Genomic DNA, 13,627 nt, shown 5'->3' with positions numbered 1-13,627 from the left:
GTGCCTGTGTGTTAATGACATGCTCACAAATTCAAATTAACATTTTGCAGCAATCCCAGCGACATCGGAGCTGCAAAACTGCAGCTGTGAGTGTTGCCAAAAATGATGGGTACAGTGCGTGCGAAACGAGTGGGAAATGCAGCTGCTCAATAATTCTGACTGGCATTTACAAAATGCCTTGACTTATTTGAATATATGTATATGGTGTTTTATTACTCTTCGCCAAATGCAAAGTAAAGTTGTAGTTTTATTTAGAGCTTCAAGAGTGATCTGTACTCTGTAGTTTTATTTTTAGTTTAACTAAATCCTATTTCATTCGCTGAAAATATATAAAATAACTAATAAACTAATCGAACGCATAGTCTCATTTTTGGCCTGGATTCACCGACTTCCGCTGGCCACTGGCCACTGTAGCTACATTTGTCATTTTTGATCGAGCATCAAGCAAACAATTTAACACAGGAGCACGCAGCACCAGCCATCCAGCCGCCCACCCACAGGATACATGCAAAAATGCTGAGCACATTGCACTCGTCGCTGGACAATACTAAAAATCACATCAGAAATGCAACAATAAACGCAAAAACTACACAACAGCAAACGACGACGACGAAGCTGGCCGTAAAATTACGGGCAGGGGGGGTGGTGGGGAAAGGGGATGGTTGGGAGGCAGATGATGACGTTCAGGATGACGATGCCGATGACGTTGCGACGACACTGCCTGCAGGACATCCACCCACTCTGTGGATCCTTTCCCCCTGCGATGCATTCGACATGCATGAACAACAACGGCAGGCAGTCGGCAGGCAGGCAACAAAAGTTTTGTACTTGAACTTCCTTAATAGAATTTTTGAATACGCAAAAACACTTTCAAAGAATATAAATAATGACCATTCGAATTATCAGACTAGCTGACTGCCTGGCTGGCTGACTGGTTGGCTGGCTGGTTGGTCTGCCAGATTTTTGCCAACAAGCAGGGGAGTCCTGGCCACAGAAAGCCTAGAACAGGCGATAACAATAAAACAAAGGATTCTGGAAACAAAACGGTCTATGGTGCGGGTGAAAACTGGGGAAACCAGGTGGAGAAGAAGCCTCCAAAGAGGCAAAGCCTTGTGTGAACGGCTGCCGAGGAAGCGAGTTACCGAGGAGGTGACCTGTGGCAGGCTCTTAGTTACCTTTGCTCCGATAATGCAGCTGATGACAATTGTCGTTACGCACAGAAGGCACTGGAAAATCATGCGCTCTTAAACTACTAGAGTTAAACTAGAATTTAACTAGAATTAAACTAGAATTCTGAGGGTTTTTGTATTAATAAATCAGCAAGCAATTTCTAAGAGTAGCAGTAGCAGTAGAGTTTTGAATGCAATGCAACCACAATCAATGACACACCTGTGAAAGTCAGCGATTTACAGTGGCCGAAACTTTCGGCGAGTCTAAACAGTTTAATTTGATTAACGCTGCCATCAATCAGCGATCCATCAGGGCGGCGATCAATCTTTTAATTTAGCAGTGTCACTGCGGATCCACTTGAACCGCCGGCCGTCGGCCAACCACTGCGCATCCATGGCGTCCATGGCGACCATGCAAAAAATAAATCATAAATCGAGCGACAATGGTCGTCGGCTGGCCACCAAACGCAATGCAACCAAACCAAGGCAAACAATCCCCACCCCGCCCATCCACAATGCACTCCCCAAATATGCATTGACAATTACATGCAGCCTACAGGCCCCCTCCCCCTCACCACTCCATTTCACGATGCCCCCCATGCTCGTGGAGAAATGTTGCCTGCGCCTATCATTATTTTCAGTTAGAAGCGGTCTACGTTTCGGAAACCAGAGTCCTTTTCCACTGCCCCACATGCACGGAGAGAAAATACAAATCCTATTCCTTTTGGCTTTTCAAAATTACTAACTAACTAGCTAATGGTTTCTTCTCAGTGTACTAAAATTACGCATACAGAGCGATGTGAGAGAATAAAAGGGAGGACATGAGGCAGCGAGGTCAGTCGCCCAGTGATATATTTTAGTTTTGTAGAATTTCGCAAATGCCAACCGCCGTTCGACATTTGTTAGCCAAACGAAGACAATATCTGGCCAGGGGCATCGGGGAGTTGGCCAGAGGAGGAATGGGCGTGGTCTAAGGTCCTTTGGCCGCATTCAGCCATGTCCGCGCTTCAAAGAATGGCCAATCCTTCAATATCCCTGCTCCCCCAACAGCCGGCGACTGTGTTAACCCCCTACAGCAACCCACTAGCAGAAGAACCCAAGCGGGCATTGGGGGTTAAGGCTCCTTTTTCGGCTCCCCTGTCTATGCATACTGAATGCGAATCCGAAACTAAACAAAAATACGAGCTACGCACAAAATAAAGAGGTCTAAGCCGCAGTGGAAGAGAATTGCATAAGAAATCAAAATCAAATCAAAATTGTCATAATAAAACTGCATAGCCATGGCCATCCATGCCTTATTCAGCAGGTGAAAGAGAGGGCTACACTCGAGCAGAAAGAGACGGGCAGTTGAAGGGGGGCAATGCAATCAGGAGCCGAGAGCTTTATGTAGAACAAAACAAATTAATAGAATTGTTAAATGTGACAGGCAAATGTGGCGACTACGAGAGCACAAATTCCAGGATGGGTGCAGTGGCTGAAGTGGGTGCAATGGGTGAAGTGGGTGCCATGGGTGGTCCTTTTTGGGTGCGGGTAGTTAGTAGTATATATGGATTTTCGTTTCTGGCTGCGTGGTGCATACAAAAAGCGCAGACAATGCGATTAGTTGTCGTTGCCGTTGTCGTTGCTGCTGGAGCAAAAGAGTCCGTTGCAGATGGGTGTGGGTGGGTGGCAAACTGTGGGGTGGCAAACTGTGGGGTGGCAGCAAAATTGGGAAGCCGGCAACGCCACCCCCTGGAAAACCCACCCTCCACCCATCCCCTCGCTTCTCGGACAGAAACTCATCTTGTATGCAAACTCAAAACTCAAAAATTCCTAGACAAAAGAGTACACACGGGAGGACCAGCAGCTGAATCAGGATACTAGGCTGGATTCTGGAATCACACAGAAAGAAAATAAGGGAAATCAGGAATAAGATGAAACTAATTTCCATTTCTTTTGTTGTTTTTAATAACTTCTACTTCCGTAGGTATCATTCAACGCAATTTCTTTGGCATCTGCAAGCTAAAGGGTAAACTTTTCAACTTGGTAAATAGTTTTCAAGAAGACAATATATTTGCCTCAGTGTAGGATGCAGGTCGCCAACTACTAGCCGGCTAGCTGGGACTTCTGTTGATGAATTGGACGTAGGACCCGTAGTTTACGGAGGTGGCAACGGATGGCAGGAGTGGACCAGTTGCCATGCCGACTGCGAGTTGCAGGCCCCAGTTAAATAAATATGAGTTCAATTTTCATTTCGGCAGAGGCGACTGCAGGATGGCCAGGAGACTGGACACTGAACACTGGACACTAGGCAGTGGGCACTGGAAACTGGACAACTGGCAACGGTTGTTTTTATTGGCGGTTTACTGACCTGCGCCAACGGCAAAAGCAAAAGCAACGGCAACGGCAAAGGAAAAGGCTCTGGCACATTGCGCATACGACACGTAGGCCGTGTGCCCCGTTGTGCTGTCAAAATGCGTGAATTCATTTCGATTCAATACAGATACGCAGTACACCTTTTCGCAACTACCTAACTCTGGGCTAACTGCTCCCCAGTTAATACCGAAGGAAGCGTTTGCAGAGTTATGCAAATGTTTACATAACTGGCCGAAAGACTTTTTCGGCATATTAAAACACACTTACCAAACATGGCCAACATGGCCCAAACTCGCAGATCTCACGATTGATAGTAAGGGTCCAGTGCGGCGTTTCCTGCTTTGCCCAACAACTCTCGGCCAAAACGAAACGAAGCGAACAATTACCAAACATCATTTCCTCGAACATATTTATTAAACCTGTCCAAGGGGAAAAACTCGGGGGCGCAGGCGGCGCTCTAACAATTGCAAATAAAGTCAATTGCTACTGCAGAAATGCTAGGCAGCCAGCAGCACCCAGCCCAACATATGAAGTTTAGGTTTAGTTTCACTTCGTTTAGTGCGCCCCCCTTCACCTGATGCACCGCCCTTGCCCCGCCCCCCTCCACGCCCCTGGCGGTTCGCGTAAAAAAGACATTATGGGCGAAGGCAGAGATGCAACAAAATATCAGTAATAAATTTAGGCAAGCGACGTGCCACGAAGTGGCAGCTACCGTGGGAAGAGCAACTTCTGAATGATAGTTGTCAACAAAAGTGAAATGGGCTCATAATACTGGCATTGCATAAACTACACTTAACGTTAAAATGGTGACACATTAAATAATATGTAGATAGCATCTTTAAGATATTTTGATAGTGAGTGAATCTATCATGATGAGCAAGTATCTTTGGTAAGCCGGCACATCTTAATCATCCAATTAGAGCTGCCTAAGCCAGCCCCTCTTCTCCAGGGTATGATCAATTACATAGGGCAATCGAAAAGATTCCATGTTGCCGCTGGACGAGATGCGAGATGCTGCCACCGCCACCGCCACTGCCGCCGTTGTGGTTGCTGCCTGGATGCCTGGTGGCTGCTGGTTGGCAGTTGGTGCAGTTGGCGGTTGGCGGTGGTGCACGTTTCTCGGAGGAGAGGCACCGCAGTCGGCGATTCTGATTCCGACGCCACCGCAGACGCGTCGTGTTTCTTCGTGGGCGATGCGGCAGAGTCGAAAGACAACTATTTTGGCTGCTACTGTGCCAGCTTGCAACTGCAGCAGCAGCCGCAGCAGCAGCACAGCAGCAACATCAGCGTGCCCAACGATGCATGCAAAGCAGTCGCTGTTGTTGTTGCTGATGTTGCTGCTGTTGCTGATGTTGCCGCAAATGATGGCTACAACTTCTTCAGCATCCGAAGACGAGGATGTGGCATTGTGTGTGGCTAACCAGCTTTTATTGTTGCCTCGGATTTAGCATATTGCAGCAGCAGCAGCAACTTGTTGCTCGTTGCAGGAACAGAAGAAAGAGGGGGGAGGGGGCAGCTCTTCGCCTTCGACTTCAACTTCGACTTCGTCTTCGTCTACGGCAATTGTTCAAATTTCGAGCTGCTACCGCATGCAAAATATGTGTAATTGTTTGATATAAGTTGTTGCAGCAGCGGCAGCAGAAACGACTAAAAATGTGGCCCATTGTTTTGGGCATGATTTGTTGTGGCTGCCCCCCTTCCCCATCCCCTTCCCCATCCCCTTTCGCCACCCCCAACGGTCCGCATTTATAGTATTGTTAATATTTCGCATATTATGGCACCGTGGCGTCGCCGCTTTTTGTCCTCATATGTTGCAAGTCTCGATTTGGACATTGCAGCAGCCATTCACTTGATCGCCAATGTTTATTATACTTTATTATTTTTTGTACCGCTTTTGTACCGACATCTGCATAGCCTTTTGTTCTTGTCGTGTCCGCTGCCAGATGTATATTCAATTATTTTATGGCACTTAACGGGTAGAAGCATGATTTTCGAATTGCAATCGCACGAGAAACCTTGTCATTTAATAAACTCAATATTCAAACTTTCATTTCACTTTTACACTGAATGAAATCGTGGTTTTCCTAGTTTTTCATTAGTGAAAGCGATCAAAAGAGTTCTATTAATTTTCTGTCTGCTCTGGACTTTTCCACATCTATCGAAAATACATACGTATGAAATGCGGTCCACGTGTAAAGAAAAAATGTTTAGCTCACGCTTCAATTGAAATATTCACCCTTATGTGGACCGCTAATATTCCCATTTTGTTTTGGCCAGCGCAAAAAAATATTAATTTATGTGGCTGTCGTGTGTGTATAGTATATTTGAACGTCGTTGTGTTAATTTTATTTGATTTATTTTTAATGTCGAGGCGAGTACATGTACCATGTACCCCCCCTCCCCCCCTTTTTCGAGCCCCTGCCCTTTGACGAGCGACTCAAGCAAATGGACGTGGACTCGTTGTCCTTTTGCAAGGCGACAGAAAATCAAAACACAAAAACGCATGCACACCCCCTAAGCCTTAGCCCCTCACATCCACCCATACCCCCCACCAACCAGATAACAGACACCCATGAAGGGGGGGCTTTTTTGCCGGCACATGCAGAAAATCAACTAAAAATTCGCGAATTTCCACGCTGGACAACTTGTGTGGCAATCTCCCTTCTAAAACGCGCCATCCTCCCCCTTTAATTTTTTAACATTTTGCATATTATTTTGTTTGAATCGCAGTTGGGCAGCCCCCCTTCTCTGCATCCCCCACCCCCCTTTTTTCCCCTTCCATGTGTCAAACATGCCATTTATATGCGACGAGGCTGCTGCTGCTGCTGCTGCAATGGCGATGTGGGAGTGAAGGATTTCAGAAAACATTTGCCAAAAAATTTGTTATCAAAGCCTTCAGCTTCAGCAGGAGCCACGACGCATTGTACGTCGGGAAATTTGAAACTCGATAGACAAAAAACAAGCCGGACGACAAGCAATAGAAAAAGAAAATCCACAGCCCTCTTGATATCCCCCCACGTTCCCTTTGATTCGTTCGCATTTTTTTGCAGATAGATTTTCGCTTGATTTTTACTGCACTCAGGCTTCGAAACGCCGAAACGTTGAAACGCCGCCTGCGACTCTGTTGCCGTCTGCATTTTGCGTTTGTCCTTTTTCCGATCCGGGGAAAAGCGAAAAAGCGGCTCCCTGTCGATTTTCCTACGCCGACGCATCTGCAGGGAGGCCGAATAAAAAAGGTGGAAAGCGGCAATAAAACTAAGCAAAAAACGCATTTAGTATAAGGGCCTGACATGTGACAGAGTGGAAAGGACATAAGGACATCCCTGGCATGTGTGTGTGGGCGTCTGTTTGTGCTCCGTGTTTGTCTCCCTGCAGATATCTCCTCTTGCAGCCACTTGTCCTCAAAAGGAGCGGGCTGCGAGGGGACTCGGCATACTATATACATATATCGGGGGATATAGGGGGATATCGGGGCACATCGGGGACATTGGAGATATCGGGGATATCTGGGGTGTGTCCACAAAGCCATTGCCAGCGCATCGAAATTGGTCACATTTTCCGAAAGGAACTACAAATTGTTACGGCAAACGCAGCAGCCTTCTGCTCCTCTGCTCCTTTGCTCCTGATTCTGTTTCTATTTCTGAGTCCTGAGTCCTGAATCCATAGTTACTGCGTAGGCTACTTTAAGGCGCCCCAAGGGCATCGATTTCTGTTAATCCCAGAGAAAAGATCTTGATGCGAAAAGCGCCTCAGTGAAAGCGCTCCAAAGATTAGGTTTCCAACAAAAAGGACACAAAAAACAAGAAACGCTATTCAGACTTTTGGACTAATGTTTCATTTGTAGTTATGCAGATAAGAGATGCAAGGTGCAAGTGCATCTCTCATGAGTTTACTTCATAGTGCAACCTGCATCCCGTGCTTCCCACTTGAAGTTCTATATCTATATCTCTATATCTCGTTCATAATCCAAAGTTATACATATTTAAACTTAATTGAGTGTTTTTTGTGATCACCCCCAGTTAACTGCCGATACCCAATGCCTATCCATTTCGACTCGATGGCGAAATGCACACAAATCGACCTCTGATCAACGTCAGTCTTATGCAGTAGTACATTTGCTTTAATCACCAACAGCGCACAGTTGAACTGCGGACTAATTAATGGCTAACCCCCTTCCCTTGCCGCGCCACGCCCCTGAAATTTGCGGTTGTGTTCTGTGCTGTTGCAGCTACACGAAAAAAAGAATGGCAAACTGACTAACTGCAATGCAAATAAAATGTGCAGCAGTGGCAACAAACAGTGAGTGAGTGATAAAGTTGGCCAAAATGCGCTATCAATTACACGCGGATTTTTGTCCATTGATGGGTGGGCGCAATGGTGAAGTGGTGAGAGGGGGGAGTGGCAGGGGCCGTGTCCACCTGCAGCAGCTTTATGTTGACACGTGCAACATGCTGTTAACACCAACAATCCGCATGTGTGAGTGCCAGCAACACTTTCGCTTTCAAACGCATTTCGCGTGAATTGCAAAAAATAAAATAAAGAGCTGCGTTTGTGGGCGAGTTGCATGTGCAGTGTGTGTGTGCCTGTGTGTGCACATGTGTGTGCATGGATGTGTTGCCGCTGCAGCAAAACGCACTGTTGCATGCAACAGCAGCAGCAGCAACAACAACAACAGCAGCAACATGACAGCAACACTTTTTACGCGTGTTTTTTGCACTCGTGTTCGTGTCGATGGCCATGTGTGTGCACTTTTTCACACACAATTTGTGTTCACACACGAGTGTGAGTATGTGTGTGTGCGGTGTGTTGCTTCTGTTGTTGTTGCTGCTGTTGGTGGCTTTTGTTGTGACATTTAATAGCTATACAATGGCTAATAGTTTCCACGTGCCGCCGATTTTCATTCATAAAACGACCACTTAAATGGCCAGGACCAACGTGTTGCTGATCGTCCTTTTTCAGGCGGGTGGATGGATTTTAGGCATCCTAACTACAGCAATAGAAACTAAGGGAACTGGTGTACAATCAATATGATATTACTCAGATCAAAAGCACTTGCTTATAAAAGACAGCCTAAGGTTTATGAAAATCGTCTAACTGGCAAAGAAAAGGTTAAAATACTTTAGATACCAAAGGATGTTCTTAACATTTGTGTTAAAGCCGAAGTTCAATAACCAGCAGAGTTCAATTTAACTTCTTTCGCGGACAAACAAATTTAAAATAATAAATTGCATATGCACTTCTACTTTCGGTAGACCATAAAGTTAGTTTTTAGAAGTTCAAGGAACTTAGACGAGGTTTTCTTGAAAGTGTCTTAAGTAAGTTTTAAGACCCTTTTGGTCATGTTGCTCATTTGAGTCCATCACCTAGCAGGCCTAAATATGCATTGGCAATCAAGAGAGTTTTGCGCACGGCGAAAAAATGAAATCGGTGTCAATCGGCCATGTGTCCTGCATCCATTTGCATTTCGCCGCCCTCTGCTGCCCCGCCCCTTGTTGCCACGCCCCCGTGACAACATTGCGATAAAAATCAGTTTGAAAAAGCCATGAGGTGAGCCACAAATTTGCGGTCAATTGGGTTTTGTGCCCGACGCCGCAACAATGGACAGACAGCCAAACAGCCAACCAGGCAAACAGCCGCACTGGCTGCATGTGCAACAAGAATGCATCAACATGGCCATTGGGCCAAAAAGCCAGGAGCCTCCGATATTGACCCTGCTTGAAAAATCATTTTTTCCCCGCTGCATTTTCACACTTCAACAGAACGAAAAAAGGCGACAGGCCGCTGCATAAAAAGTGCAACAATTCAAATGGCCCCCAAAATCGACGGGGAGCGAGATGAGCAGCCTACTGCAAAAATTCATGCAAAAATCGGATCGGCGCGTGCAAAAGTGGAAAGTGGCGAGTGGAGAGTGGCAAGTGTAGAAAAAACCAATGCAACAGCCACCGCAAACAAGCGGCCAGGGACGCGGGGAGGGGGGCTCAGCAAAGGGGGGCGTGGCAGGGTCGAGAACACGGGCGAGTGCAGCGTCGATTGAAATCCCTAATAATCGCGTTGAATGCACTTCTGTCGTAAAAAACGAGCAGAGCATCGGGGAAACCCGGGAAAACGGTTGCGAAAAAATGCAAAAATTTCGCCAGCATCGAGGGGGGGGATAGGGAAAAAAGGGGGCCAAAAGCGAGGCCTGAATGGAAATGACCTTCAGTGATTTTTACGCTTTTTTACCAACATGCCCGGGACATTGATATGCAGCGCAGGATAATCGCGGCCAGTGCAATCAAAGTGCAATGCAGCAGAAAAGGGGGTGAAAGGGGATGAGAGCAGGGGGTGCAAAGGGGTGGAAACAGGTTGGCGGGGGGGGGGGGGGGGGGGGGGGGATGTGAAGGGGAGGCACTGTGGTGCGGCCTTTTTGGCCAGTTTTTTGCACCCATTTCGCGAGGGGCTGCCAACTGTTGAGCCCACTGCAACAGCCGCTGCAAAAAAGGGGGAGGCAGCTGGCTGTGACCTTGACGCGTGTGCCGCATGCTGAACAATCGAATGGACAGCCAAATTGGCGGCGTCATCATCATCATCAGCATCAGCATCAACATCATCCCGCTCCATTTTTTTCCGGCTGCACTTGCTGGCCGCGATGCATCGCTTTTTTCGCTGTCACTGGCAACCTGCAACACACCGAGCAACACACAGAAACATTTTTCGGGGGCACGGCCCCCGTTTTTGGGTCGCGTTTCGTGCGTGGCCCATTGAACAGTCGCGTTGCATGTAGTCAGATTCGCAGCGCCACTCCCCCGGATCGCCACACCCCCCAGCGCCTTTTTTTCCCGCCCCCACCGGTTGCACCGGCAAAATTTTCATTCATGCATTTGGTGTGTGCGTCGCGGGCAAACTCATTCAGTTTCAATGCCTCATTCATGGGAATGCACAAGTGCAGGCGCTTTTTGGGGGGGCGGGGGCTTCGCTTTTTTGCTTTTTTGCCGCTCTGTGGCTTTGACTTTGGCCAGGTGTTGACGGCCCACACAGGTGTGAAATCAAAGGAAAGAGGCTCTGGGCATGGGGATTACTTTGAGAAGACCTTGCGCTGCTATCAAAATCTTGTGGCAGCCACACTGCAATGAATAATAGACGCGTTTTGGAGTTTGGGCCACTTATTAAACTCGGAAGTTGTATTACGAGTAATAGAAGTTTTCATCCCTATGATAGCTAAGCTATTCACTGTTTTGTGTGTTATATATTCCTGCACATATATTTCCATGTCGATGTAGCCCGATTCCATATATTCCGTGGATATATCCCTGTCACAAACGAAAATCAGCCAGTTGGCAATCATGCCACCCCGACTTCAAACAAATCCCCTGGCAATTACCTGGAGATTCCCTTCTATAACTTGCTGCCTCTTATAATAATCGTGCATTGTCAAACACCGCTGGCAATTATAAGAAATCTCCCCTTAGCGAAGATGAACAGCCTCAAAGATTTCCACCTCGAATGGTTTCCTTTTTGTTTTTAATATTTCTGCCATGGCTTTTAATTAGTCTGGCAGTCTTTTGAGCGCTTTCTGTGACAATTCCTCGAGCGAGACTTCAATCAGTGGCTCTGTCTTTGGAGCAGTAATCATTCCGACTCGTGGAAATTATGTCAGCGAGAACTTAAAGCGAATGGCTCGCGATTTAAGGTGCAAGTGCTGGGTGGCCACATGTGCTAATCCCCCCCAGAAGACAGAAGGAGAAGGCAGAAGGCAGAAGGATGCAGCTATGGCTGCCCCTCGACCACATGGCCTAACAACTTGCAACAACAGACGTCGTCGATGCCGTCGAGGCCGCCCGACAAATACAATACAAAAAAAAAAGAAATTATTTGCCTGCGTCTGCACTTGAACGAGCGGAATGGGCGTGGCAGCGGAGGCGTTCATTTGTATATAAATGAAGGGGGCGCGGAGTTGCGGGCTGTACTGGAGTTTCCAAAGGAGCGACAATGGCCAAGTGGAAGCGGAAGCGACGCAATGCAATCAAATGGCGCAGCGCGCAAAATCTACAAAAACACAAACGCACACACACACACGGGCAAATACAGGCAGCAGATGGACACACATGCAACATGGGTGGGGCAGGAGGACACAGGACACTGGGCACTGGACACTGAGCATTGGCAACTTGCAACGCACGCGAAAATCTTGCCAGTGGGGCGCCGGGGCAGCAGGAACCGGCCACCGGGATCCCAGGACCCCAGAACCCCAGGACCTCTTCCTGTTCTCCTGCAAACAAGCCTCGGTACAGTTGCGCCGTCTAAGCCTGCTGGCTTCAGCAGCAGCAGCAGCATCCGCTGAAAGGGGCAGCCCCCTTCTGCAACCAACCATCCACCACACACCACCCCATTCTGGCCATGTTTTCGCGTTCGTTTTGCCGCGTTAACTGTCCATCAATGCGGGCCCAATAGGGGAGTGCACTGCGCGAAATCACTGAAGTGGGGTTAACTAATACAGCTTAGGTGAAAAACAAATAGCTGCTGAGGAGTTTGAATTACTTATTTGAAGTATGTGAGGCATATTATAAAAAAGCTGCTGAGGCGTTTGTATTACTTATTTGAAGCATGTGTGGCATATTATGAATTTGACTAGTTGAACTCATTATTGGACTTCATATTACCTTTATTCTAAAGGTTCTCTATATGCATTTCTTCCACTGCATCTGTTCCTAACTGAGGCGTAGGACTAGTCCTCGTCCTCGTGCTCATCCTTTGCCACATCCTCCATCTCGTTCTCGTTCTCATTCTCGGCCGGCTGTCTATCTGTTTGTGTCTGTGGCATGCACCCCTCTACCTGATCCCCGACTGCTCAATCGTGGCCGGCAGCCCCATCTGCCCCATGTGCCCCATCCTGGGGCACGGCATCCAGAGCCCCCCCTCCCCGATTCGTTTCCCAATCAGACAGCCAGCGGCATCGTTAGCAACGCAACGCAACGAAACGCGACTCTCGGAGTTTGGAGTTCGGAGTTCGGAGCTCGCCTGCATTGCCAAGTTCCAAGTTTCGTTGCAACCCCGATGGTCAGCAGCTCGGACTTCCATGTCCACGTCCATGTCGACTCCTGCCACCGACTCTAAACCTAACCCACTCCCACCCCTTGCCTCCACGCCGTGGTGACTCCCTTTTTAAGCCCTTTTTCATTGCCCATACGCCCTCAAGGGGGCTTTATTGCGCTAGGCATTTTTGCATATTTGAGGCATCATCGCTCATCGCTTTTGTGTGTAAGCCAACTTTCAGACATGGTCGAAGGTAAAAACGGCGGCAGGAGCAGGAAAGCACCGAAGCAGCGAAGCAGCAGCTGAGGACGAAGAATCAGCAAAGGGCTAACCCTTGTGCCACCCATTTTCTGCATTCTCTAAGCTGCAACGTCGCCGTTGTCGCTGTTTCTGTTGCTGTTGCTGTTGCACTCTTCTATTTGGCGTTTTAATATGCAACATTTTTTCCCGCTGATCTCCCCGCCGGCGATGACCCACCATCCCATCCCCATTCCCCTCTCCAGTACTCATTTTACCCCTTGTGTGTACGTTTGGTCACCTCCATGGTCGCAGCATTTCTCACTGAGAACAACAAGTAGCGAGATCTTGCACCATATTACCTCTTTGACTATATAACATAATATTCAAATTTCCAATTCATTTTACTAGGCCTATAATTCCGAACTGTTTCAAAATTAAATAATAAGTCTATGAATTTTATTAGTAAGCAGCTTAGATCGATTGAGTCGATTACAATATTGGAGTGAGTTAAAAGACCCATTTGTTCACCAACTTCGACAGCTAACAATTAACCATCAATAGCGCAGATTTTCTGCCAGTGCATTCACACTCATGGCAACCGTTTTATTTGTTTGTTTGCTTGTTCGTTCACTCATGTGTGTGGGTCAGACGACGACCTCTCACCCCCTCCGCAACTTTGTCTGTTTGGCTCAAATGTTGTCATCTTTCCCCGCACACACACACTCCACCCCCCCACAGCCGCCAGCCCACCCACTTTTGGCCTTTCGCAGAGGCTTTCGTCGCTTTTTTGGACATCCGCATCCAGTGGATTCCATGCCATGAACCGGCGTCCACATCTCCACAGCTCCAAT

Source organism: Drosophila teissieri, chromosome 3L (assembly GCF_016746235.2).
Source record: "Drosophila teissieri strain GT53w chromosome 3L, Prin_Dtei_1.1, whole genome shotgun sequence".
NCBI lineage: Eukaryota > Metazoa > Arthropoda > Insecta > Diptera > Drosophilidae > Drosophila > Drosophila teissieri.
The sequence above is the reverse complement of the archived record's forward strand: the minus strand, read 5'-3'. Positions refer to the sequence as shown.